The sequence below is a fragment of the Triticum aestivum genome, chromosome 2A, assembly GCF_018294505.1.
Source record: "Triticum aestivum cultivar Chinese Spring chromosome 2A, IWGSC CS RefSeq v2.1, whole genome shotgun sequence".
NCBI classification, from domain to species: domain Eukaryota; kingdom Viridiplantae; phylum Streptophyta; class Magnoliopsida; order Poales; family Poaceae; genus Triticum; species Triticum aestivum.
The window spans coordinates 535,302,932-535,327,314 of record NC_057797.1 but is presented as its reverse complement, the minus strand read 5'-3'; positions in this window follow the sequence as shown (position 1 = coordinate 535,327,314).

Sequence of the window (24,383 nt, the reverse complement as noted above, 5' to 3'; positions counted from 1 at the left end):
TGGATAGCATAAAATGATACTTGAATACGAGTTTTTCAATGAAAGACCTCGGTGAAACTTCTTATATATTGGGCATCAAGATCTATGGAGATAGATCAAGACGCTTAATTGGACTTTCACAAAGCACATACCTTGATAAAGTTTTGAAGAAGTTCAAAATGGATCAGTCAAAGAAAGGGTTCTTGCCTGTGTTACAAGGTGTGAAGTTGAGTAAGACTCAATGCCCGACCACTGCAGAAGATAGAGAGAAAATGAAAGCCATTCCCTATGCCTCAGCCATAGGATCTATCATGTATGCTATGTTGTGTACCAAACCTGATGTGTGCCTTGCTATAAGTCTAGTAGGGAGGTACCAAAGTAATCCAGGAGTGGATCACTGGACATCGGTCCAGAACATCCTGAAGTACCTGAAAAGGACTAAGGATATATTTCTTGTTTATGGAGGTGACAAAGAGCTCGTCGTAAATGGTTACGTCGATGCTAGTTTTGACACTGATCCGGATGACTCTAAGTCACAAACCGGATATGTATTTGTATTGAATGGTGGAGTTGTCAGTTGGTGCAGTTCAAAGCAAAGCGTCATGGCGGGATCTACATGTGAAGCGGAGTACATAGCTGCTTCGGAAGCAGCGAATGAGGGAGTCTGGATGATGGAGTTCATATCCGACGTGTAATACCTAGCGCATCGGGTCCAATGAAAATATTTTGTGACAATACTGGAGTAATTGCCTTGGCGAAGGAATCTAGATTTCACAAAAGAACCAAACACACCAAGAGATGCTTGAATTCCATCCGTGATCAAGTCAAGGAGGGAGACATAGAGATTCACAAAATACATATGGATCTGGATGTGGCAGACCCGTTGACTAAGCCTCTTCTACGAGCAAAACATGATCAACACCAAGACTCCATGGGTGTTTGAATCATTACAATGTAATCTAGATTATTCACTCTAGTGCAAGTGGGAGACTGAAGGAAATATGCCCTAGAGGATATGATAAAGTTGTTATTGATATTTACTTATATCTTGATAAATGTTTATTATTCATGCTAGAATTGTATTAACCGGAAACTTGATACATGTGTGGATACATAGACAAAACACAGTGTCCCTAGTTAGCCTCTACTACACTAGCTCGTTAATCAAAGATGGTTAAGTTTCCTAACCATAGACATGTTTATCATTTGATGAACGGGATCACATCATTAGGAGAATGATGTGATGGATAAGACCCATCTGTTAGCTTAGCATGTTGATCGTTCAATTTTATTGCTATTGCTTTCTTCATGTCATATACATATTCCATCGGCTATGAGATTATGCAACTCCCGGATACCATAGGAATACCTTGTGTGCTATCAAACGTCACAACGTAACTGGGTGACTATAAAGATGCTCTACAGGTATCTCCGAATGTGTTTGTTGGGTTGGCATAGATCAAGATTAGGATTTGTCACTCCGAGTATCGGAGAGGTATCTCTAGGCCCTCTCGGTAATACACATCATGATAAGCCTCACAAGCAATGTGACTAATGAATTAGTTACATGATGATGTTTTACGGAACGAGTAAAGAGACTTGTCGATAACGAGATTGAACTAGGTATGAAGATACCGATGATCGAATCTCGGGTAAGTAACATGCCGATGACAAAAGGAATAACGTATGTTGTCATTACGGTACGACCGATAAAGATCTTCGTAGAATATGTAGGAACCAATATGAGCATCTAGGTTCCGCTGTTGGTTATTGACCAGAGAGGTGTATCGGTCATGTCTACATAGTTCTCGAACCCGTAGGTGAAGGAAATATGCTCTAGAGGCAATAATAAAGTTATTATTTTATTTCCTTATATCATGATAAATGTTTATTATTCATGCTAGAATTGTTTTAACCGGAAACTTGATACATGTGTGAATACATAGACAAAACAAAGTGTCCCTAGTATGCCTCTACCGGACTAGCTCGTTAATCAAAGATGGTTAAGTTTCCTGACCATAGACATGTGTTGTCATTTGATGAATCGGATCGCATCATTAGAGAATGATGTGATGGACAAGAGCCATCCGTTAGTTTAGCATTATGATTGTTGAGTTTTATTACTATTGCTTTCTTCATGACTTATACATGTTCCTCTGACTATGAGATTATGCAACTCCCAAATACCGGAGGAACACCTTGTGTGATATCAAACGTCACAACACAATTGGGTGATTATAAAGATGCTCTACAGGTGTCTCCGAAGGTGTTTGTTGGGTTGGCATAGATCGAGATTTGGATTTGTCATTTTGTGTATCGGAGAGGTATCTCTGGGCCCTCTCGGTAATGCACATCATTATAAGCATTGCAAGCAATGTGACTAATGAGTTAGTTGCAGGATGATGCATTATGGAACGAGTAAAGAGACTTGCCGTTAACAAGATTGAACTAGGTATGAGGATACCAACGATCGAATCTCGGGCAAGTAACATACCGATGACAAAGGGAACAATGTATGTTGTTATGCGGTTTGACCGATAAAGATCTTCGTAGAATATGTAGGAGCCAATATGAGCATCCAAGTTCCTCTATTGGTATTGACTGGAGATATGTCTCAGTCATGTCTACATAGTTTTCGAACCCGTAGGGTCCGCACGCTTAACGTTCGACGACTATTTGTATTATGAGTTATGTGATTTGATGACCAAAGTTTGTTCGGAGTCCGGGTGAGATCACATACATGAAGAGGAGTCTCGAATTGGTCGAGAGGTAAAGATTCATATATAGGACGATGGTATTTGGACACCGGAAGTGTTCCGGGTGATACCGGGTCACCGGAAGGGGTTTCGGGCAACCCTCGGCAAAGATATGGGCTGAATGGGCCAAGTAAGGGAACACACTAGCCCACAAGGGGCTGGTGCGCCCCCTATAGGGCCATCCACGTGGGGAGAAAGGGAAAGGAGAGGAGGAAAAGGAAAGTATGAAGTAGGACTCCTACTTCCTTCCCCTCCCCCCTCCTTCCTTTCCCCCTTGTCCAAATATGGTAAGGGGGGCCGAATTGGACTAGGGGCCTGTCGGTGTCAAAACCGGCGGATCTCGGGTAGGGGGTCCCGAACTATGCGTCTAAGGTTGATGGTAACAGGAGGCAGGGGACGCGATGTTTTACCCAGGGTCGGGCCCTCTTGATGGAGGTAATACGCTACGTCCTACTTGATTTATATTGATGAATATGAGTATTACGAGAGTTGATCTACCACGAGATCATAATGGCTAAACCCTAGAAGTCTAGCCTGTATGACTACGGTATTGAGTATTCCCTATCCGGACTAAGTCCTCCGGTTTATATAGACACCGGGGGGATCTAGGGTTACATAGAGTCGGTTACATAATATGGAATCTTCATAGTTGTTCGCCAAGCTTGCCTTCCACGCCAAGGAGAGTCCCATACGGACACGTGCACCGTGTTCGGTCTTCATATCTTCACATCCCATCAGTCCGGCCCATAGATAACATGCCGGACGCCGGAGGACCCCTTAGTCCAGGACTCCCTCAGTAGCCCCCGAACCAGTCTTCAATAGCGAGGTGTTCGGCACACGGATTATCTTCGGTATTGCAAGGCGGGTTCCTCCCTTAAGTAGTGTATTCGTCTGTAGATTCGATGTCTCCCCTCGGCTTCTGCATTCTTAATGTCCTCGTTTTCCACGTGTCAAGCGAGTGCATACAGTCAGGGTATTTTTTTGCAAATAACACCCCAGTCCTGCAAGGAAGAGTATCTATTTAAAGAGATTGGATCTCAGATCCTTTCAACACCAAGCGGAGAAAATCCCCAGAGACTGCTAGGAAGGACCATTCCAACATGGCAAACAACCCCAGCTCCTCTTCCCGTTCCAACCTAGAGAGAGGCGAGTGGGAGAGGTGCTCTGTGTCCCATATCCAATTGGCAAAGCTGCAAACGCAGGGATTTCTCCCTCCAGCAGATCTGGTCCCTGTTCGAGCAGGGTTGGCCTCCTTCAACGGCAAAACCCAGGCAGAGTATTCTCCCAATCCGTCTGTGGGATAATGGGTATGCTTCGTCCCCTATCTATTGAGGGGAGTGGGGTTTCCAATTCACCCATTCCTCTGAGGGTTGCTAGAGTACTACGGCCTCCAGCTGCACAATTTTACCCCTGGATCCATCCTCCACATTGCGGGCTATGTCGCCCTATGCAAACTATTCCTGGGTTGCGAGGCCCATTTTGATTTATGGAGAAGACTATTCTGCCTCGTCCCTCGCTATCAAGGTGGATCAATCTTTGAAGTGGGAGGAGCCGAAGTGTGGCATATTGCCGGGACCGAATATCTGTCCGGCACGCCAAAGAAAGCTCCCGAAGAGTGGTCTTTCAAATGGTTCTACATTGACGATGTCTCTCTACCCGACCCCGTCCGCATAGGCATCCCTGAGTTTTCAAATGCTCCACTGAAGAAGCGCCACAGCTGGCGTCCTCGGAGCCTCGAGGAAGAGGATAGCGTGGAAATCAGCTTGCTACTGGGCAAGATTAAAACGCTTGCCCAGTCTAGATTGTCAATAGTCGAAGTGATGGCAATTTCCATAACGCGGGGGGTCCAGCCACTCCAATACCGAGGACTGCCCATGTGGCATTATAACAGAGAAGACGACGCCTCACGTTATGGCCGAAAAGGCCTGAAGACCCCCGCCATTCTAGCCAAGATCCTGGCCGAGCTGTATAAAGGGGAGAAGGAGTTCAGCCGTCTCCAACATCGAGACGAACTTTCCATGTACAATCCTCCCAGCCGGGTAAGGTTCGGCTTCACTTAATTTATCTTGTCCTTGGATCATTCGTTGACAGGCAACATCTTATCAGCTCATAATAGGAATGGCGAAAGACTATCGAGGGGATCCATGACCCTGCCCCTCAGCCGGAGAATCGCAACCGGGATCTTGACCCCGGATATGAAGAAGACCCGGACATATTCATGGAGCTTGAGGAGGGAACGTTCTATCAGATGAGCTATGATGGTACATATGTACCTATTATCGCCGATTACCCCGGCCTCCTTCCATCTTCACACGTAAGTGATCCGAAGACACCTTAAAAGAAATCTCTCCTTCCTTCTTACCCACCAAACTATCCTGTGCTCAAAAGGGGAAGGGTTCGGCGCGCTGTACCGCTCCAAGGGTACCTCCGAAGAGTGCGTCCCCTACTCCGGGCGAGTCTTCCAAGAGGAAAGCAAACGAAGACACGGCTGTACCTTCATCAAAGAGGTATGAATTCGCCAACATGCACCAGAGTAGTCACGTGACCTTTCCCGTTTTCCATGTGTCAGGAGAAAGGTGCGCCGGACTATATCCGGAGGTTCGAGCGGCCGTACTTCCCGCAGCCAGGATTCAAATCCTGCCGTGAAGATGGGGGCTGATGCGGGGACGACGTCGGACTGTCCTCCAGCCGAGGACTCGGACGATTTATCCGTCACCAACTCAGAAGTGGAGAGTGGCATGAATCATCGGCGCCGCCGTGCCATTTTACAAGACCCTGGCTTTTCAGAAGAGTCGTTTAACGCATTCAGCTCGGTCGATGCATACATCCGAGCTGCTCGAGATGGAATTAACAGGGCCACAAAGCAACATTTGAAAGATGTGCAGGTAAATTTGTTTTGTCTGACTATGATAACCATATGCCAGTAGCCCCCGAGACTTAAAGGATTTGAAACAACTGATTTAAGGATCAATATACAACCAGGTGGTTACGGAGAAGAACACCCAGCTAGCTCAGGAACTAGAAAAGTGTTAGCGCCAACTGCTTGCTGCCAATGCCGAACCGGAGAAATACAAGGCATCTCTCGGTAATATTTCCCTCTATCAAAAATTCATAATGATACACCGGTAGTGTGAATTTGTGTACTTATCTTTGTGTTGGGTCGTTAGACCAAGTACGGGAGCAGCTGGACGCCGCTCAAAGCGAAGTACACGGAGCCAAAAAGCTACTAGCAGCGGGTGAGCGTGTATTGATAAAAGTCGCTCAGGATAAAAAGAAACTCCAGGATTCGAATGCCAAACTGGGCGAAGAGCTAAAACATGTGCGAGCTCAGCTAGCGGACTCTGTGAAGGAGAACAAGAAGCTGCGAGGTGGCATATTCAGTACATGGCTGCTTTTATCTTATAACAGTTTGGAGGTAACGATAGCTGATATAGCTGTAATTGTAGGTGTATTGACGAGCCTCCCCAAAGAGGAGGTGTACGGATCATCAAGTGATCTTCTACAAGGGCTGTCGCAGTTGCACGAGCAAGCTCGGCAGGCGATGCGGAGTGTAGCCAAGGCCTTATGGCCATCCGACTCCCCTCCAGGAAGCATGAAGAAGCTGGTAGAGCTGTTCAAGGGAGCGCGACGGTGTGTCCGGCTGTGGAAGATATCGGCCTGCTGAGAGGGTGCGCGAGAGGCCTGGGCCATGGTGAAGACGCGATATACCAAGCTGGATCCTAATCACATGGCTTGTGTCGGACCTCTAGGGCCGAATGGGGAAGAAATTCCCGTTAGTTTTGTATATGACCAAGTAGAGGTGGCAGCCAAATATTCCCAACAGGATTGTAAAGTAGACTCCCTTTTGGACGGTATAGAGGAGGAAGTGTTTGAGTCGTGAGCGACTATGTACTTTCCTTCTAGCTGGATAATAAAGACAATTGTCATCACCGACCTTTTCGCTTCAACCTCTTGACTCGAAGGTTCGGAGTGTTTCCGAATACCATAGCGGTAGAATATACCGGGGTATGCATGGAAACTAGGCATAGGGGTCATAATTGCTCAAACAGACAATGTGTATCCAGCTAGTTATGTTATATTACATTATGTAAGAAACATCTTCCAGAGAGAATAGTTCCGTTAAGGGTTCCTTTCCCTAGGTGTGCATGCATGTTAATGTGCATGTTCGAACTGTGATTGATAAAATCGTAGAGTAAGTAACATATGGGGTTCACAATGGAGTGAATGCGGAAACACCTTTAATTCGCCGACCGAATATTCCCTTAAGAATGCTAGCTTTCGGCTTCACCCAGTCTGAGGTACACATCCAGATGACCCGTCAGTAACAATCGCAGAGGTGCTCCTTTTATGCCCTAGCCGAACTAACGGGAACGTAGGGCATAAGCACAGGAGCCAGGCAACCCATCTTGGCCAAAACTTAAGTCATATCGATGCATATAGTGGCGAAGAAAAGGTACATATGAAAGAAAGGAACACATATGTGCTGAGCTTGATGCTCGAAGAATAGTCGCAAGCTTCTGTATGAGAAGCCCCCAGGTATAATGAATGTACATATTTAGAGATGTACGCGTCAGGTAGGGACGGTCTAGCCGCACTAAAGCCGTAAGGCTAAAGAGAAAACGAAAAAAGGTAAAAGCTGAAAAGAGAAAATAAATAAATAATGGAAATAGCAGGAGGGAGGAAACGAACACAGAGTTCGGCGTTAGGCATAAAATCATTGTAGTCTGGCAGCATTCCAGGGGTTCGGCTCCAGGTGATTATCTAACGTATCACGTAGGCGGTACGCTCCTCCGGTGAGAACTTCATCAATGATGAAGGGACCCTCCCACTTGGGCTTGAGTTTGTCCTTTTTCTTCCTCGGCAAGCGTAGAATGAGTTCACCAACGTTATATGTCTTGGCCCGCACTTCTCTGCTTTGATACTTGCGAGGCCGCTATTGAAAAAATTCGGAATGGGCTTCGGCGACGTCGCGCTCCTCCTCCAAGGCATCTAAGCTGTCCTGCCGATCAAGCTCGGGTTCTCTCTCTTCGTACCTACGCACTCGAGGTGAGTCATGAATAATATCGCAGGGTAACACTGCTTCCGCAGCGCATACCATGAAGAAGGGTGTATATCCAATAGAGCGGTGGGGCGTGGTCCACAGCCCCCAGAGTACGGAGTCAAGTTCCTCCACCCAGTGCTTGTCCGATTCCTTCAAAGACCGCACTAGTCTGGGTTTGATGCCCCTCATAATAAGACCATTAGCCCGTTCAACTTGACCGTTTGTTTGCGGGTGATAGACAGAGGCATAATCGAGCTTAATGCCTAGATTAGCGCACCAGGTTTTCACCTCATCGACTGTAAATTGGAGCCATTATAGTTGATTATACTGCGCGGGACACCGTAACGGTGGACGACGCCGGATATGAAATCTATTACTGGCCCCGCTTTGGCCGTTTTAACTGGTTTGGCCTCTATCCACTTAGTGAATTTATCCACCATGACTAGCAGATACTTTCTCTTGTGGCTTCCTCCTTTAAGGGGTCTGACCATATCGAGTCCCTAGACCGCAAAAGTCCAAGTGATGGGGATTGTTTGTAAGGTAGTGGGGGCATATGGCTTTGATTGGCAAAGAGTTGGCATCCGACGCAACGTTGGACAAGGTCCTGTGCATCTGCTCGGGCCGTAGGCCAATAAAACCCTGTATGGAAGGGCTTTCTAACAAGGGCCCGAGCTGCGGCGTGGTAACCGCCGAGTCCGGCATGAATTTCAGCCAAGAGCTACCACCCCTCTTCCTCGGATATACGTCGTTGAAGGACTCCGGTGTCGCTTTTCTTATAGAGCTCTCCATCATGAACCGTGTACGCCTTTGAACGCTAGACAATGCAGCGGGCCTCATTCTGGTCCTCAGGAAGCTCTTTCCTGTTAAGGTAGGCCAGGAAGGGTTCGGTCCATGGGGCAATGACTGCCATGATGAGATGCGCTAATGGTGTTATTTCGGTGGCTGAGCCCCCGGCGACGTCTATGTTTCCGGGATCTGGGGTTATGTTTGGATCCCGACTAGTATTGTCGTTTTCCCCCTGCCACACCATGGATGGCTTAAAGAGCCTTTCCAGGAAAATATTAGGTGGGACGGGGTCGCGCTTAGCGCTGATACGAGCAAGAATATCCGCCGCTTGATTACTTTCTCGAGCCACATGATGGAACTCGAGCCCCTCGAACCGGGCCGACATCTTTATGACTGCGTTATGATACACTGCCATCTTTGGATATTTGGCGTCGAAATCTCCATTTATTTGAGATATTGCAAGGTTTGAGTCCCTGCGTACTTCTAGGCGTTGTATGCCCATGGAGACACCCATCCGGAGACCATGCAATAAGGCCTCGTATTCGGCTGTGTTATTGGAGTCTGTGTACAATATTTGGAGAACGTACTGGATGACGTCTCCAGTAGGGGACGTTAAAACGACGCCCACTCCTAACCCTGCCAACATTTTGGAGCTGTCAAAGTACATGACCCAATTGGAGTACGTGCCGTACTCTTTAGGGAGTTTGGCCTCTGTCCATTCGGCGACGAAGTCGGCCAGTACTTGGGATTTGATAGCTCGACGTGGCTTATAAGTAATGTCAAAAGGGAGGAGCTCAATGGCCCATTTAGCAATCCGGCCCGTAGCATCATGGTTGTTTATAATGTCATTGAGTGGTACTTCAGAGGCCACCGTGATCGAACACTCCTAGAAGTAGTGACGGATCTTTCGAGATGCCATGAAGACCGCGTATGTTATCTTTTGATAATGAGGGTACCGGGATTTGCATGGTGTAAGGACAGTAGATACGTAGTATACTAGCTTTTGAAGCAGGAATTTATGTCCGTCCTGTTCTCGTTCAATGACGAGTACGGTGCTCACCACCTGATGTGTTGCCGATATGTATAATAACATTGGTTCACCGACGTTTGGTGCGGCCAGGATTGGATTGCTTGCAAGAAGGGTTTTTATTTCCTCCAGTCCGGCTTTTGCCGTGTCCGTCCACTCGAAGTGGTCGGTTCGCTGTAGAAGGCGATAGAGTGACAGTGCTTTTCTCCCAATCTGGAGATAAAGCGGCTTAGAGATACTACGCAACCCGCGAGCTTTTGAACTTGTTTAAGGTCTGTTGGCTTAGCCAATTGTGACAAATCTCGGATTTTGGCTGGGTTTGCTTCAATTCCTCTATTGGAAACGATGAAGCCCAGCAGTTCTCCAGCAGGGACGCTGAAAACACACTTTTCCGGATTGAGCTTAATGTCATACACGCGGAGGTTGTCGAATGTGAGACGTAAATCATCTATTAGTGTTTCGATGTGCCTAGTTTTGATGATGACGTCGTCCACGTAAGCTTCGACTGTCTTGCCAATCTGTTTCTCCAGGAATGTTTGAATCATGCGTTGGTATGTAGCGCCGACGTTCTTGAGCCCGAAGGGCATAGTGTTGAAGCAGAATGGCCCATATGGGGTGATCAATGCCGTTGCAGCTTGATCGGATTCCTTCATTTTGATTTGATGGTATCCGGAATATGCATCAAGAAAGCACAGTGAGTCGTGTCCTGCGGTGGCGTCCATGATTTGATCGATGCGGGGGAGGGGGAAGGGATCCTTGGGGCATGCCTTATTGAGGTTTTTAAAATCGACACACATGCGCTAGGATTTGTCCTTCTTTGGTACCATCACCAAATTTGCCAGCTAGTCCGGATGTTTTATTTCTCTAATGAATCTGGCCTCGATTAGCTTGGCTAGCTCATCCCCCATAGCTTGGCATTTGGGTTCGGAGAAGTGCCGCAGTGTTTGTTTGACCGGTTTGTGTCCCTTCAATATATTGAGGCTGTGTTCGGCCAACTCGCGTGGGATTCCTGGCATATCAGAAGGGTGCCAGGCGAATATATCCCAATTCTCGCGCAGGAACTCTCGTAGAGCAGCGTCAACCGTTGGGTCTAGTTGTGCTCCTATGCATGCTGTCTTCTTGGGGTCCATTGGGTGGACTTGGAATTTGACTATTTCTTCTGCCGGCTTGAATGAAGTGGATTTGGGTCATTTGTCTAGGACTACATCATCTCTGCCCACCGTGGAGCGCAGCGCGGTTAATTCTTCGGCCGCGAGGGCTTCAGATAATGCCTCAAGGGCCAGGGACGCGGTTTTATTCTTAGCGCGGAGTGCTATGTCCGAATAACTAACTAGAGTGATTATGCCATTGGGCCCGGGCATCTTAAGCTTCATGTACCCATAATGGGGTATTGCGTGAAAGCACGTAAATGCATCTCTCCCCAAGAGGGCGTGATATCCGCTGTTTAAGGGGGCCACCTAGAATGTTATTTCTTCGGACCGATAGTTCTCCGGCATGCCGAATACCACGTCGAGTGTGATTTTTCCCGCACACCGTGCCTCCCGACTGGGAATGATTCCTTGAAAGGTCGTGCTGCTTTGCTCAATGCGGCTCCTGTCTATTTCCATCTTTCATGTTGTATCCTCATAGATGAGGTTTAGTCCGCTGCCGCCGTCCATGAGAACCTTGGTGAGCCGAAAGCCATCCACAATTGGGCTGAGGACCAAGGCGGATGGTGCTCAGACTGTCCTCTGTTTTGGTTTGTCACGAGCGTTAAAAGTTATCACTGTGTCATTCCAGGGGTTTATTATTGCGATCTGGCAGACTTCGGCGAGTTCGCGGAGTGCCCTTTTGCGCCTATTGTTTGAATTGAATGTCTCAAAGACTGTCGGTACTCTGGGTTAGTCGTCTTCTAGAGGGTGTTGCTCCGGGGTGTCCTTGGTGAGGATGTCCTCGCCGTTTTTGGCTACCTGCTGGAGTATCCAACATGCTCTAAGGCTGTGTGTTGGTATGGTATCCGGTTTGGTGTGTATTTTGCAGGGGCCATCAAGCCATCCCTCCAGAACAGTTCCGGGCCGCGTAGTGGGTTTGTATTTCTTGGCTATTGGTCTGGGCGCGTTACAGGGGTGCACCCTTTTTGCCTGGACCAGTGGTTGAGTTGGGGCCGATAGCTCCCAAACTGTGTGATCTCTCCAGGCGCTCTCCATTGCGCTGTACTTCTGTACAATAGTTGCCAAGTCAGTGAAGTGTAGTATGCGGTGGCGATTAATGGCGTTGAGGAGTCCTTCGTTCGTGCAGTTATTGCGGAACGCTGATATCCCGTCCTCGTCGCGACAATCCTTGACCTTGTCCTTGAAAAGGAGAAATCTGGCCCAGAAGTAGTGGAACGTTTCTCGAGACTACTATTTTGTGCTCGTGAGCACTTATGTATGGGTGGGTGGGTGGAATTGGATCTGAACCCTGACCCGATCGATGATCCGGAGTCTGAGGTTTTTCTAGACTGAATAATCCGGGCTCCGGAGTGTCTTCTGATTTTTGAAGCCTACCGTCCGACTCTAAGTTCGAAGAGCAAGGCATGTCCTTTTGCCGGTAAGTGTCCGGCTTCTCGAGGTCGGAGATCGAAACATAATTCGTCCTCAATATAGAGGAAGGGTTATCTTGCTCCTCGACTACCGCTATCTGGTGGGTGATTGGTGGAGAATTAATCTATCTCTGGTCGAGTTTAAGCCCAATCCGATCGCAGTCTGTAGCGACTCCCAAGGCGGTAATGCGATCTAGGAGTTCGTTCAAAGACGATAAATCCGTCGGACCCATCCATTTGGCGTATTTAGAATCAACGCGGGTGCATTTTTCGATGACTCGAGAGGTCATCCTTGCTGGCTCAGAGGCCGAGCGGGCAATCATGGTAAAATCGCCTAGCCGGAGGGTTTGGCCCGAGGCCAGAGCTCCTCCGGAGGTAATATTTTCCCTTACGATAAGTCGAGCCATCAACCTCTGTGACGACGGCATAGAGGAACTCTCAATGAAAGCACTAATGTCGGTGTCAAAACCGGTGGATCTCAGGTAGGGGGTCCCGAACTATGCGTCTAATGTTGATGGTAACTGGAGGCAGGGGACGCGATATTTTACCCAGGTTCGGGCCCTCTTGATGGAGGTAATACCCTACGTCCTGCTTGATTTATATTGATGAATATGAGTATTACCAGAGTTGATCTACCACGAGATCGTAATGGCTAAACCCTAGAAGTCTAGCCTGTATGACTACAATATTGAGTATCCCCTATCCGGACTAAGTCCTCCGGTTTATATAGACACCGGGGGGATCTAGGGTTACATAGAGTCGGTTACATAACATGGAATCTTCATAGTTGTTCGCCAAGCTTGCCTTCCACGCCAAGGAGAGACCCATCCGGACATGGGCACCGTCTTCGGTCTTCAAATCTTCATAGCCCATCAGTCCGGCCCATAGATAACAGGCCGGACGCCCAAGGACCCCTTAGTCCAGGACTCCCTTAGGGCCCAAGTAGGATTCCTCCTACTTGGGCGCGCCCTAGGCTGCCTCCCTCCCTCTCCCTCCTTGATATACATGGGGAGGGCACCCCTAGAACACACATAAATTGTTCCTAGCCGTGTGTGGCGCCCCCCTCCATAGTTAACACCTCGGTCATATCGTCGTAGTTCTTAGGCGAAGCCCTGCGCCGGTAACTTCATCATCACCGTGTCCACGCCGTCATGTTGACAAAACTCTCCCTCGTCCTCAACTGGATCAAGAGCTCGAGGGACATCATCGTGCTGAACATGTGCTGAACACGGAGGTGCCGTACGTTCGGTACTTGGATCGGTTGGATCATGAAGACGTTCGACTACATCAACCGCGTTACTAAACACTTCCGCTTTCTGTCTATGACGGTACATGGACACACTCTCCCGTATCGTTGCTATTCATCTCCTAGATAGATCTTGCATGATTGTAGGATTTTTTTTTAAAATACTGCGTTCCCCAACAGTGGCATCTGAGCCAGGTCTATACATAGATGTTATATGCACGAGTAGAACACAAAGAGTTGTGGGCGATAATAGTCATACTGCTTACCACAAACGTCTTACTTTGATTCGGCGGTATTGTTGGATGAAGCGGCCTGGACCGACATTACATAACCACGTTCATGAGACTGGTTCTACCGATGTGCTTTGCACACATGTGGCTAGCGGGTGTTAGTTTCTCCAACTTTAGTTGAATCGAGTTTAACTATGGCCGGTCCTTGTTGAAGGTTAAAACAACACACTTGATGAAAAATCATTGTGGTTTTGATGCTTAGGTAAGAACGGTTCTTGCTAGAAGCCCATAGCAGCCACGTAAAACATGCAACAACAAAGTAGAGGATGTCTAACTTGTTTTGTAGGGCATGTTGTGATGTGATATGGTCAAGACATGATGTGATATAATTTGTTGTATGAGATGATCATATTTCATTAAAGTTATTGGCAATTGGCAGGAGCCTTATGGTTGTCTCTTTATTGCATAAGATGCAAGTGCCATATAATTGCTTTATTTTATCGCTATGCGATAGCAATAGTTGGCAAGACAACCATGTATCGACACGTTGATAGAGATCAAGATGATGGAGATGATGGTGTCATGCCGGTGATGATGGAGATCATGACGGTACTTTGGATATGGAGATCAAAGGCACAAGATGATGATGACCATATCATGTCACAATTTTGATTGCATGTGATGTTTATCTTTTATGCATCTTGTTTTGCTTAGTACGACGGTAGCATTATAAGATGATCCCTCACTAAATTTCAAGGTATAAGTGTTCTCCCTGAGTATGCACCATTGCGACAGTTCGTCGTGCCGAGACACGACGCGATGATTGGTGTGATAAGCTCTACGTTCACATACAATGGGTGCAAGCCAGTTTTGCACACGCAAAATACTCGGGTTAAACTTGACGAGCCTAGCATATGTGGATATGGCCTCGGAACACTGAGACCGAAAGGTCGAACATGAATCATATAGTAGATATGATCATCATAGTGATGTTCACCATTGAAAACCTCTCCATCTCACGTGATGATTGGACATGGTTTAGTTGATATGGATCACATGATCATTTAGATGACTAGATGGATGTCTATCTAAGTGGGAGTTCTTAAGTAATATGATTAATTGAACTTTAATTTATCATGAACTTAGTCTTGATAGTATTTGCATAACTATGTTGTAGATCAATAGCTCACGATGTAGCTCCCCGTTTATTTTTGATATGTTCCTAGAGAAAAATAAGTTGAAAGATGATAGTAGCAATGATGCGGACTTGGTCCGTGATCTGAGGATTATCCTCATTGCTGCACAGAAGAATTATGTCCTTGATGCACCGCTAGGTGACAGACCTATTGCAGGAGCAGATGCAGACGTTATGAACGTTTGACAAGCTCAGTATGATGACTACTTGATAGTTTAGTGCACCATGCTTTACGGCTTAGAACCGGAACTTCAAAAATGTTTTGAACACCATGGAGCATATAAGATGTTCCAAGAGCTAAAATTGGTATTTCAGACTCATGCCCGAGTTAAGAGGTATGAGACCTCTAACAAGTACTTTGCCTACAAGATGGAGGAGAATTGCTCAGCTAGTGAGCATGTGCTCAGAATGTCTTAGTACTACAATTGCTTGAATGAAGTTGGACTTAATCTTCCATATAAAATAGTGATTGACATAGTTCTCTAGTCACTATCACCAAGTTACTGGAACTTCGTGATGAACTATAATATGCAAGGGATGATGAAAACGATTCCCGAGCTCTTCACGATGCAGAAATCGGCGAAGGTAGAAATCAAAAAAGGCATCAAGTGTTGATGGTTGACAAGACCACTAGTTTTAAGTAAAAGGGCAAGGGAAAGAAAGGGAACTTCAAGAAGAATAGCAAGCAAGTTGCCACTCCCATGAAGAAGCCCAAAGCTAGACCCAAGCCTGAAACTGAGTGTTTCTACTTCAAAGGAAATGGTCACTGGAAGCGGAACTGCCCCAAATACCTGGCGGATAAGAATGATGGAAAAGTGAACAAAAGTATATATGATATACATGTGTACTTTACTAGTGTTCATAGTAGCCCCTGGGAATTTGATACAGGTTCAGTTGCTATGATTAGTAACTCGAAACAGGAGTTACAAAATGAACAAAGACTAGTTGAGGGCGAGGTGACGATGTGTGTTGGAAGTGATTCCAAGGTTGATAAGATCACCATCACACACTCCCTTTACCTTCGGGATTAGTATTGGAACTAAATAAATGTTATTTGGTGTTTGCGTTGAGCATAAATATGATTGGATCATGTTTATTGCGATATGGTTATTCATTTAAGTCAGAGAATATTGTTGTTCTGTTTACATGAATAAAACCTTCTATGGTCTGACATCCAATGTAAATGGTTTACTGAATCTCGATCACAGTGATACACATAATATTGATGCCAAAAGATGCAAAGTTAATAATGATAGTGCAACTTATTTGTGGCACTGCCGTTTAGGTCATATTGGTGTAAAGTGCATGAAGAAACTCCATGCTGATGGGCTTTTGGAATCACTTGATACTTGTGAACCATGCCTCATGGGCAAGATGACTAAAACTCCGTTCTCTAGAACAATGGAGCGAGCCACTAACTTATTGGAAATAATACATACTGATGTATGCGGTCTGATGAGTGTTGAGACTCGCAGCGGGTATCATTATTTTCTGACCTTCACAGATGATTTAAGCAGATATGGGTATATCTACTAAATGAAACACAAGTCTGAAACATTTGAAAAGTTCAAAGAAATTTAGAGTGAAGTTGAGAATCATCGTAACAAGAAAATAAATTTTCTATGATCTGATCGCGGAGGCAAGTATTTGAGTTACGAGTTTGGCCTTCATTTTAAAACAATGTGGAATAGTTTCACAATTCATTCCACCTGGAACACCACAGAGTAATGGTGTGTCTGAACGTCGTAACCGTACTTTATTAGATATGGTGCGATCTATGATGTCTCTTACCGATTTACCACTATCGGTTTTGGGTTGTGTGATACGTCTCCAACGTATCTATAATTTTTTGATTGTTCCATGCTATTATACTATCTGTTTTGGATGTTTAATGGGCTTTAATATGCTCTTTTATATTATTCTGGGACTAACTTATTAAACGGAGGCCCAGTGTCAGTTTCTGTTTTTTTGCCTATTTTAGAGTTTCGCAGAAAAGGAATACCAAACGGAGTCCAAACGAAATGAAACCCTCGCGATGATCTTTCTTGGACCGAAATCAATCCAGAAGACTTGGAGTCGAAGTCTGGAACTCCACCAGGCGACCACGAGGTAGGAGGGCGTGCCCAGGGGGGTAGGCACGCCCCCAACCTCGTGGGCCCCTCGTAGATCCACCGACGTACTTCTTTTGCCCATATATACTCTTATACACTAGAAACATCGCAGAGAGCCACGAAACCACTTTTCCACCGCCGCAACCTTCTGTACCCGTGAGATCCCCTCTTGGGGCCTATTTCGGCGATCTGCCGGGGGGGGGGGGATCGATCATGGAGGGCTTCTACATCAACACCATTGCCTCTCCGATGAAGCATGAGTAGTTTACCACAGACCTTCAGGTCCATAGTTATTAGCTAGATGGCTTCTTCTCTCTCTTTGATTGTCAATACAAAGTTCTCCTTAATGTTCTTGGAGATCTATTCGATGTAATACTCTTTTGCGGTGTGTTTGCCGAGATCCAATGAATTGTGGGTTTATGAACATCATTATCTATGAATATTATTTGGTTCTCCTCTGAATTCTTATATGCACGATTTAATATCTTTGCAAGTCTCTTCGAATTATCGATTTTGTTTGGCCTACGAGATTGATCTTTCTTGCAATGGGAGAAGTGCTTAGCTTTGGGTTCAATTTTGCGGTGTCCTTTCCCAGTGACAGTGGGGGCAGCAAGTCACACATTGTATTGTTGCCATCGAGGATAAAAAGATGGGGTGTAACACCCTAGTAATCACGCTATAGTAACCTCACCCTAATGTGGCATGTCATCATATTTTACTAAGTCATTTTGCCACCTTATGAAAACTGGGGTCAAATTCAAATTCCAAAAACAAGTCTAATTATTGTTTCTTCAAACACAAAAAAATATTTGATGGGTTAAAAATATCCCCTAACTATTTTTCATGTAGGAACCAACCTCCTTTGAATATTTAAAGTGACCCTAACCTATTTAAAACTAAACTCTCAGTATTTATTTTAACCATTTCAACTTAAACAAATAGTTAAACTATTTAAAATAATTTGTAACTTTGTGTGCTGCTTCAAAACCTTGCCTAGTATATATGTGCTAAGTGGCACATTTAACTATACTATTTTAGTAGCTCAACAAAAATACAAAACTATAAAGAAAAGCCAAACAGAAAAATAATTATAGGAAAAAGTAAAGGGCCCAACTACTACTATGCACTTTCGCCCAACTGCTACAGAAGCAGGCATAGCCCACCCTGATGTCTCCTTCAACCTCCTGTACACCAGGAGCGTGTTGGACGCTGTCCGCACGTCCGTGTCCATGGATCGCCACACGACGCACATCCAGCTTCTCCCTGATGTCTACAAGAGCCTCCCAAAGTCATAGACGTACCCTAGCCGCTCTCCCTCTCTTCCTCGCGCCACTTCCTTCTCTCCCCGAGCGCACATGAGCCGCCCCGCCAAGGCCGCCGTCGCGCTCGTGCTCCCCGTCGCTCTCGAGTCTAGCTAGTTCATCCACGAACCCCACCGTGCCCGGCTATGTCGTCTTCGCCCACTGGACCGAGCCAGGAGCCACCGCAATGTCGCCCACTATGCCGTCTTCTTCCTCCGCCTCACTACCGTCCTCCTCGTTGTCGCAGCCACCAGCGGCCACGCGCCCACTGACCCTGTCGGTGAGCTCCACCAGGGTCGACTCCTTCGACTGGTGGCCTCAGCTGGAGCTGGGAGCCACCGAAGCACCGGATCCCCTTCGTCCCCATCTCCGACTGCCCCGTTCTTCACCGACTCCGACGACACCTTCTGCTGCTATTAATCCTCCAAGGGCCACCGTGTGTGCCACTCGGTGAGCCCCCGCTTCCTTCCCTCTCTCTCTCATCGCCGTTCGCAAGTTGTACGCTCCGCCCCAACTTGCCCGAGCTCGCCGCTGCGTAGCTCGTCGCCGGCCTCGTTCTGGTGACCAAATGGCCCCGTGCTACTGCCCATCTGCTTCGCCCTCGCCTAGCCTCCTCGTTTACTCACACGCGCATATCAGCACCATCCCCGTCGCAAGCCCGCAACTGCCACCGCCCGACACCGTCGCTGTGGCCAACTCCGGTCACTTTTGCTCGAACCGCGCGCGCCACCACACTCACCTCGCAACGCCCGTCCACCCGCTGCCGCACACGTGCGGCCCTGCGAGCTGCTCCTGCCGATGTGCTATTGCACTCACCGCGGCTGCTCTGCTTGCTCTGCTCTGCCGCCGCCGTTTGTAACTAGTGCTGGCTGCCGCGGCCGTCACCCGCCTCTGCCTGATGCAACCACAGCCGGCCGACCTCACCACCCGCAGCCACTGCTGCTCGCTGCCTAGAGCTGCTGCTCTTCCTGTGCTGCTGCTGCTACAGTAACATTTAGTTACTGTAGTGCTAGCTAGCTTTTCTAATTCTACGACGAGTAACCCTCTAGACAGCCCCTAAACTCCGGCAAAACAATTGTTAACAGGACTAAAAAATATGGGAAGGTAGTACACTTGACCAGGTTCCAAACGTTCCATTTGACCAAATTCAAAAGGTGTAAGGATTAAATGCAATGAAAATGACAAAAGGCTATGTTCTGTTAACTGAAAAAACAGAGAACAGAAATACTGCAGTAGCACTTTTCAGATAAAGATTTGGACATGCAAATGGACACTAATGTAGATGGAGTTGATACTGTCATGTAGACCATAGAAAATCGATCAAGATTGATATAAGGCACTAACCCATAGGATGAATAGGGCACTAGGTATAGCCTCTGGAAAACAGCTGAGCGAAGTTTAAAAACTGAACAATTCTCAGACTTAGCCAATTTTCTGGAAATTCCAAATAACTGTTTAAATCTTCGGAATTCGTAGAAAATAAACCGTAGCTCGGATGGAAAAACTTTCTACATGGAAGTTGCTCAGAACGACGAGATGAATCCGAATACGCGGTCCATTCGCCTGCCACACGTCCCTAGCATAACGAACATGGAACTTTCCCCCTCCGGTCCGTCTGTCCAAAAACACAAAACACTGGGAATACTTTTCTGGATGTCCCCCCCCCTTCGCCGGTATCACCGACTACCATGTTAGGGCACACCTAGCACCGTTACTTGTCATGTCATGCATCGTCATGCATATGTTTGCATTCTATTTATTGTTTCTTCACCCTCTTCTCTTATTAGGCACCGAGACTGACGCCGCTGCTACCCATTACGACTATGGTGTTAATGACCCCTCCTTGCCAGAAGAACCAGGCAAGCCCCCCTTTGATCAACACGATACCGCCTATTCCTTCTCTCTACTGCTTGCATTAGAGTAGTGTGGCATGTTTCTGCTTTCGGTTAATCCTATTCTGCTGCATAGCCTGTCTTTGCTACTACTTTTGTTAGCTTTATCTACAATCCTAAATGCTTAGTATAGGATGCTAGTATTCCATTAGTGGCCCTACATTCTTGTCTGTCTGGCATGCTTTACTATCGGGTCATGATCACTCGGGAGGTGATCACGGGTATATACTTATATACATATATGATACATGTGGTGACTAAAGACGGGTCGGCTCATAGAGTACCCGCGAGTGATTCACAGATTGGGGGCTGAAAGGATATTTGTCCCGACGGCCCTCTAGGTGGATCATTGTGGTGGAGCGACCTGGCAGGTTGAGACGACCTAGATGAGGGGTGGGCCTGGCCCTAGTCGGTGTCTGCGGTTACTTCAAAATAACACGCTTAATGAGATCTTGATATTTGATCTGAGTCTGGCCTCCGGCCTACACGCACTAACTAACTATGTGGGAACAATTATGGACACTCGACGTCGTGGTATCAGCCGAAGCCTTCTTGACGTCAGTGACTGAGCGGCGCGCGCCGGGTTGGACCGCGTAACGCAACTTCCTTTGTAATGGAGGTTTCTAGGTCTGCTCACCGGCCGCGTACGCAACGTGCAGGTGTGGAACGGGCGATGGGCCCAGACCCCTGCGCACTTAGGATTTAGACTGGCATGCTGACCTCTCTGTTGTGCCTAGGTAGGGCTACGACGTGTTGATCTTCCATGGCCGGGCATGACCCAGGAAAGTGTGTCCGGCCAGAGGGATCGAGCGTGTTGGGTTATGTGGTGCACCCCTGCAGGGAAGTTTATCTATTCGAATGGCCGTGTCCCTCGGTAAAAGGACGGCCCGGAGTTGTACCTCGACCTTATGACAACTAGAACCAGATACTTAATAAAACATACCCTTCCAAGTGCCAGATACAACCCGGTGATCGCTCTCTCACAGGGTGAGGAGGAGAGGATCGTCGGGTAGGATTATGCTATACGATGACACTTGGTGAACTTACCAGCTACTCTCTTCTATATGCTTCAAGATGGAGGCTTCCAGAAGCGTAGTCTTCGGTAGGACTAGCTATCCCCTCTTATTTTGGCATTCTGTAGTTCAGTCCACAAATACTACCCATTTCATTGATACCAATGCATTGTAGTGTAGATCCTTGCTTGCGAGTACTTTGGATGAGTACTCACGGTTGCTTTGCTCCCTCTTTCCCCCTTCTCCATTTTTCTCGGATGTCGCAACTAGATGATGGAGTCCAGGAGCCAGAGGATCCCGAGGATGTTTCTACATGGAGTTCGGCTTCATGGAGTAGTTAGAAGATCCCAGGCAGGAGGCCTTGCCTTTTCGATCGTTGCTACTTTTGTGCTAGCCTTCTTAAGGCAAACTTGTCTAACTTATGTCTGTACTCAGATATTATTGCTTCCACTGACTCTTGTGTTTTCGAGCTTATGTATTCGAGCCCTCGAGGCCCTGGCTTGTAATATAAAGCTTGTATTATTTTAATTTGTGTCTAGAGTTGTGTTGTGATATCTTCCTGTGAGTCCTTGATATCGACCATACACATTTGCGTGTATGATTAGTGTACGGTCAAATCGGGGGCGTCACAAGTTGGTATCAGAGCCGACTGCCTGTAGGAATCCCCTTTCACACTCCTTAGCCGAATTTGAGTCTAGATATTGAAAAACTTTTACTAACATGGCTATGCGGCTTACGGGCCCACGTCACCATTGGGTGGTATTAGGATCTTTTACTCCTCATCTATACTCTTGGACTCTGATCTCTCTTGTATTCGGGTTAAATGATTTTACTAAATCTGACTCTAGGTTCTCATAACTACTTTCTCCCGGAGAGCCCCTTATGATAGATATCGCCTACTGCACCAGAAGATTTCGAAAATACTCTACGATGTTTTCCCAAGACACTTGTGCCCACCGCCTTTGCAAATCCCCTACCACTGTTATATCTTTATGGATAACTACATACACCTGCCATTCTTACATTCAATCCCATTGATCTTGTTATTACAAGGTGCAACAAACTGCTCTCCGTTGTTCCAAGAACCCTTTGAGCTTGCTGCCTTACATTTCTTTGCCACAAGAATACCCCTACGGATAATTACTTGCACTTATTGAGTATCCGCTCATTCTCAGTTGTTCAGGTGTTTCACATAAGCCTTCGAAATACTATTTGATCTTTTGAAAATCCTCAACAGCCTGTTGTTCTTGAAATTATTGCTTGCTTGCATTATGGTTAATCCCATAAGTATAGTAATCTTATTGGCATTCTTTGTCACTATCATTTTTGAGTCCATTGATTCAATAAGTTGTGAATGCTCGCAATCCTCAATCAGATCCAAGAATTCATCCTTCCGACTCGGACGTCATTTTGAACATGAGGTGGTTCTCGACCAATCAAATTGCCATTGATTGAACCCCTAAGCCTACTCAGCTTACCCATCCTTAATCAGAGTGTTTGCTTCTGATCCCTTGATTTGGAAATCATAATTCCTTTGCATTTGAGCTTTGAATTAGTCAGATGCTTCTATAATCCAATGCCTTTGCATTGTTTCTTCCTCTGGTTGTGTGCCGATGCTCACATCAGCTCTGTTATGGACCGTCAGATCCTTTGTTGAATTATCGTCCGACAGTGTCCTTTGTATACAAAAAAACCCTCAAGAAGTTATTTCCCAGATACATAATGCCATCGGTAAATTGTATCCTCTGCTTTGTCGAATATGCTCTACTTTCGAGCTTGTGTTATTTACTCCTGAAGTTTGTGGTATATGTTCCTAAGAGGCCCTGATCGGTTGAACCTATGATTTTTCTTATCTGTGTGAACCCGGAAACTACTACAGGTCATACTCTACTATTGTTACGTCAGATAAAATTTCAACAATACAACTTCATCGACGGCGATAAGTGAATGAAAGGTTATGCATTAGAGAAGTGGGAGTCGATCTTGAACTTTGTGTTCATGCCCATGGACACGATGTATATCCTATCATGGAAGCTTCTTGTAATAACAACTATTTCTTTGATAAATATCATCTGGTATCTGTGAATTAATCCTTGCAACCATGGTTCCGACCAGGATTGTTCTCCTTTGATTCTATTTCTCGGACAAGTTAAAGTACTTGCCTTCTGTAGATCAATACGCCTGCCCAACCTCTATTTTGTTCTACCTTTGAGTATTACCTCCTAGTATCTCGAGGATATCAAACCATTTCACTTCATCTTATGGATTTCTGATGAAGTAGTACCTTTCCCCATCATAGTCACTTCACGGGTTCTAGGTTGTCATCAATCGAGAACACCGATTTTTAAATCGAATCAACATTGAGATTCAGTACTCCCAGTACTTTGTTGTTGAGAAGTTTGATACTCCATCACGTCATTCCTAGCCTGATCGGCTACATCATTATCGTGCAAATTTTAACTCTGCTACCTTGTCATTCTCCCCGGAGCACAATTTTCGACGATGAGATAACCTTATGTCGATCTTCCTTGTCGTATCATTTTGCCTTGAACAACAAGCTTGATTTTGAGTTTGTGTTGTACCCTTGGTTCCAATAACCTTTTGCCTCACCATTCCTTTTGCTTGATGTCGTTGCTGATCAATTACCTCTTCATGAAACCTCTCGACAAAACTTGTTGTGATCATCATCAACATTCTGAGCTCTTCTAGGATATCATTGAGTTCATGATGATAAATACCATCATCGCCCCTTGATGATTTGTGTTATCATCAACATCACTCTTGCCTTCCCCCCAACACAAACTTGTTCTGTTTTGAGTTGTACTTTGAGTTCCTTACTATCTAGCTCATATTCTGTTCTACCTTGTAGTATTACAATCTTTTATGTCAAGAATGTGGTAAGAATTTCACCACCTCTTAAGGATTCTTGAAATAGTAATACTTCTCGCCATGTCCGTTCATTTCTTGGTACCCGAGTTGTTTCTAACCGGAATACCGACAATTGAGCTATGATGCGGGAATTCAAAACTTTTAGCAACCCTATTGCTTGAAATGTATGGTGGATAGTTTAATTCTAATTTTTTGGTTATTGAATTACCATTCTAACATTTATCGTGCTACTTGGCTCATATTTCGGGTGCACCTTTCAACCAATGTTTGATTGTGTATGTTTTCCTCGAGCATACATCATTATATCATTTGATCTGACAAATGTTATCTCCTTGTTCACATAATTGTGGAATCCCA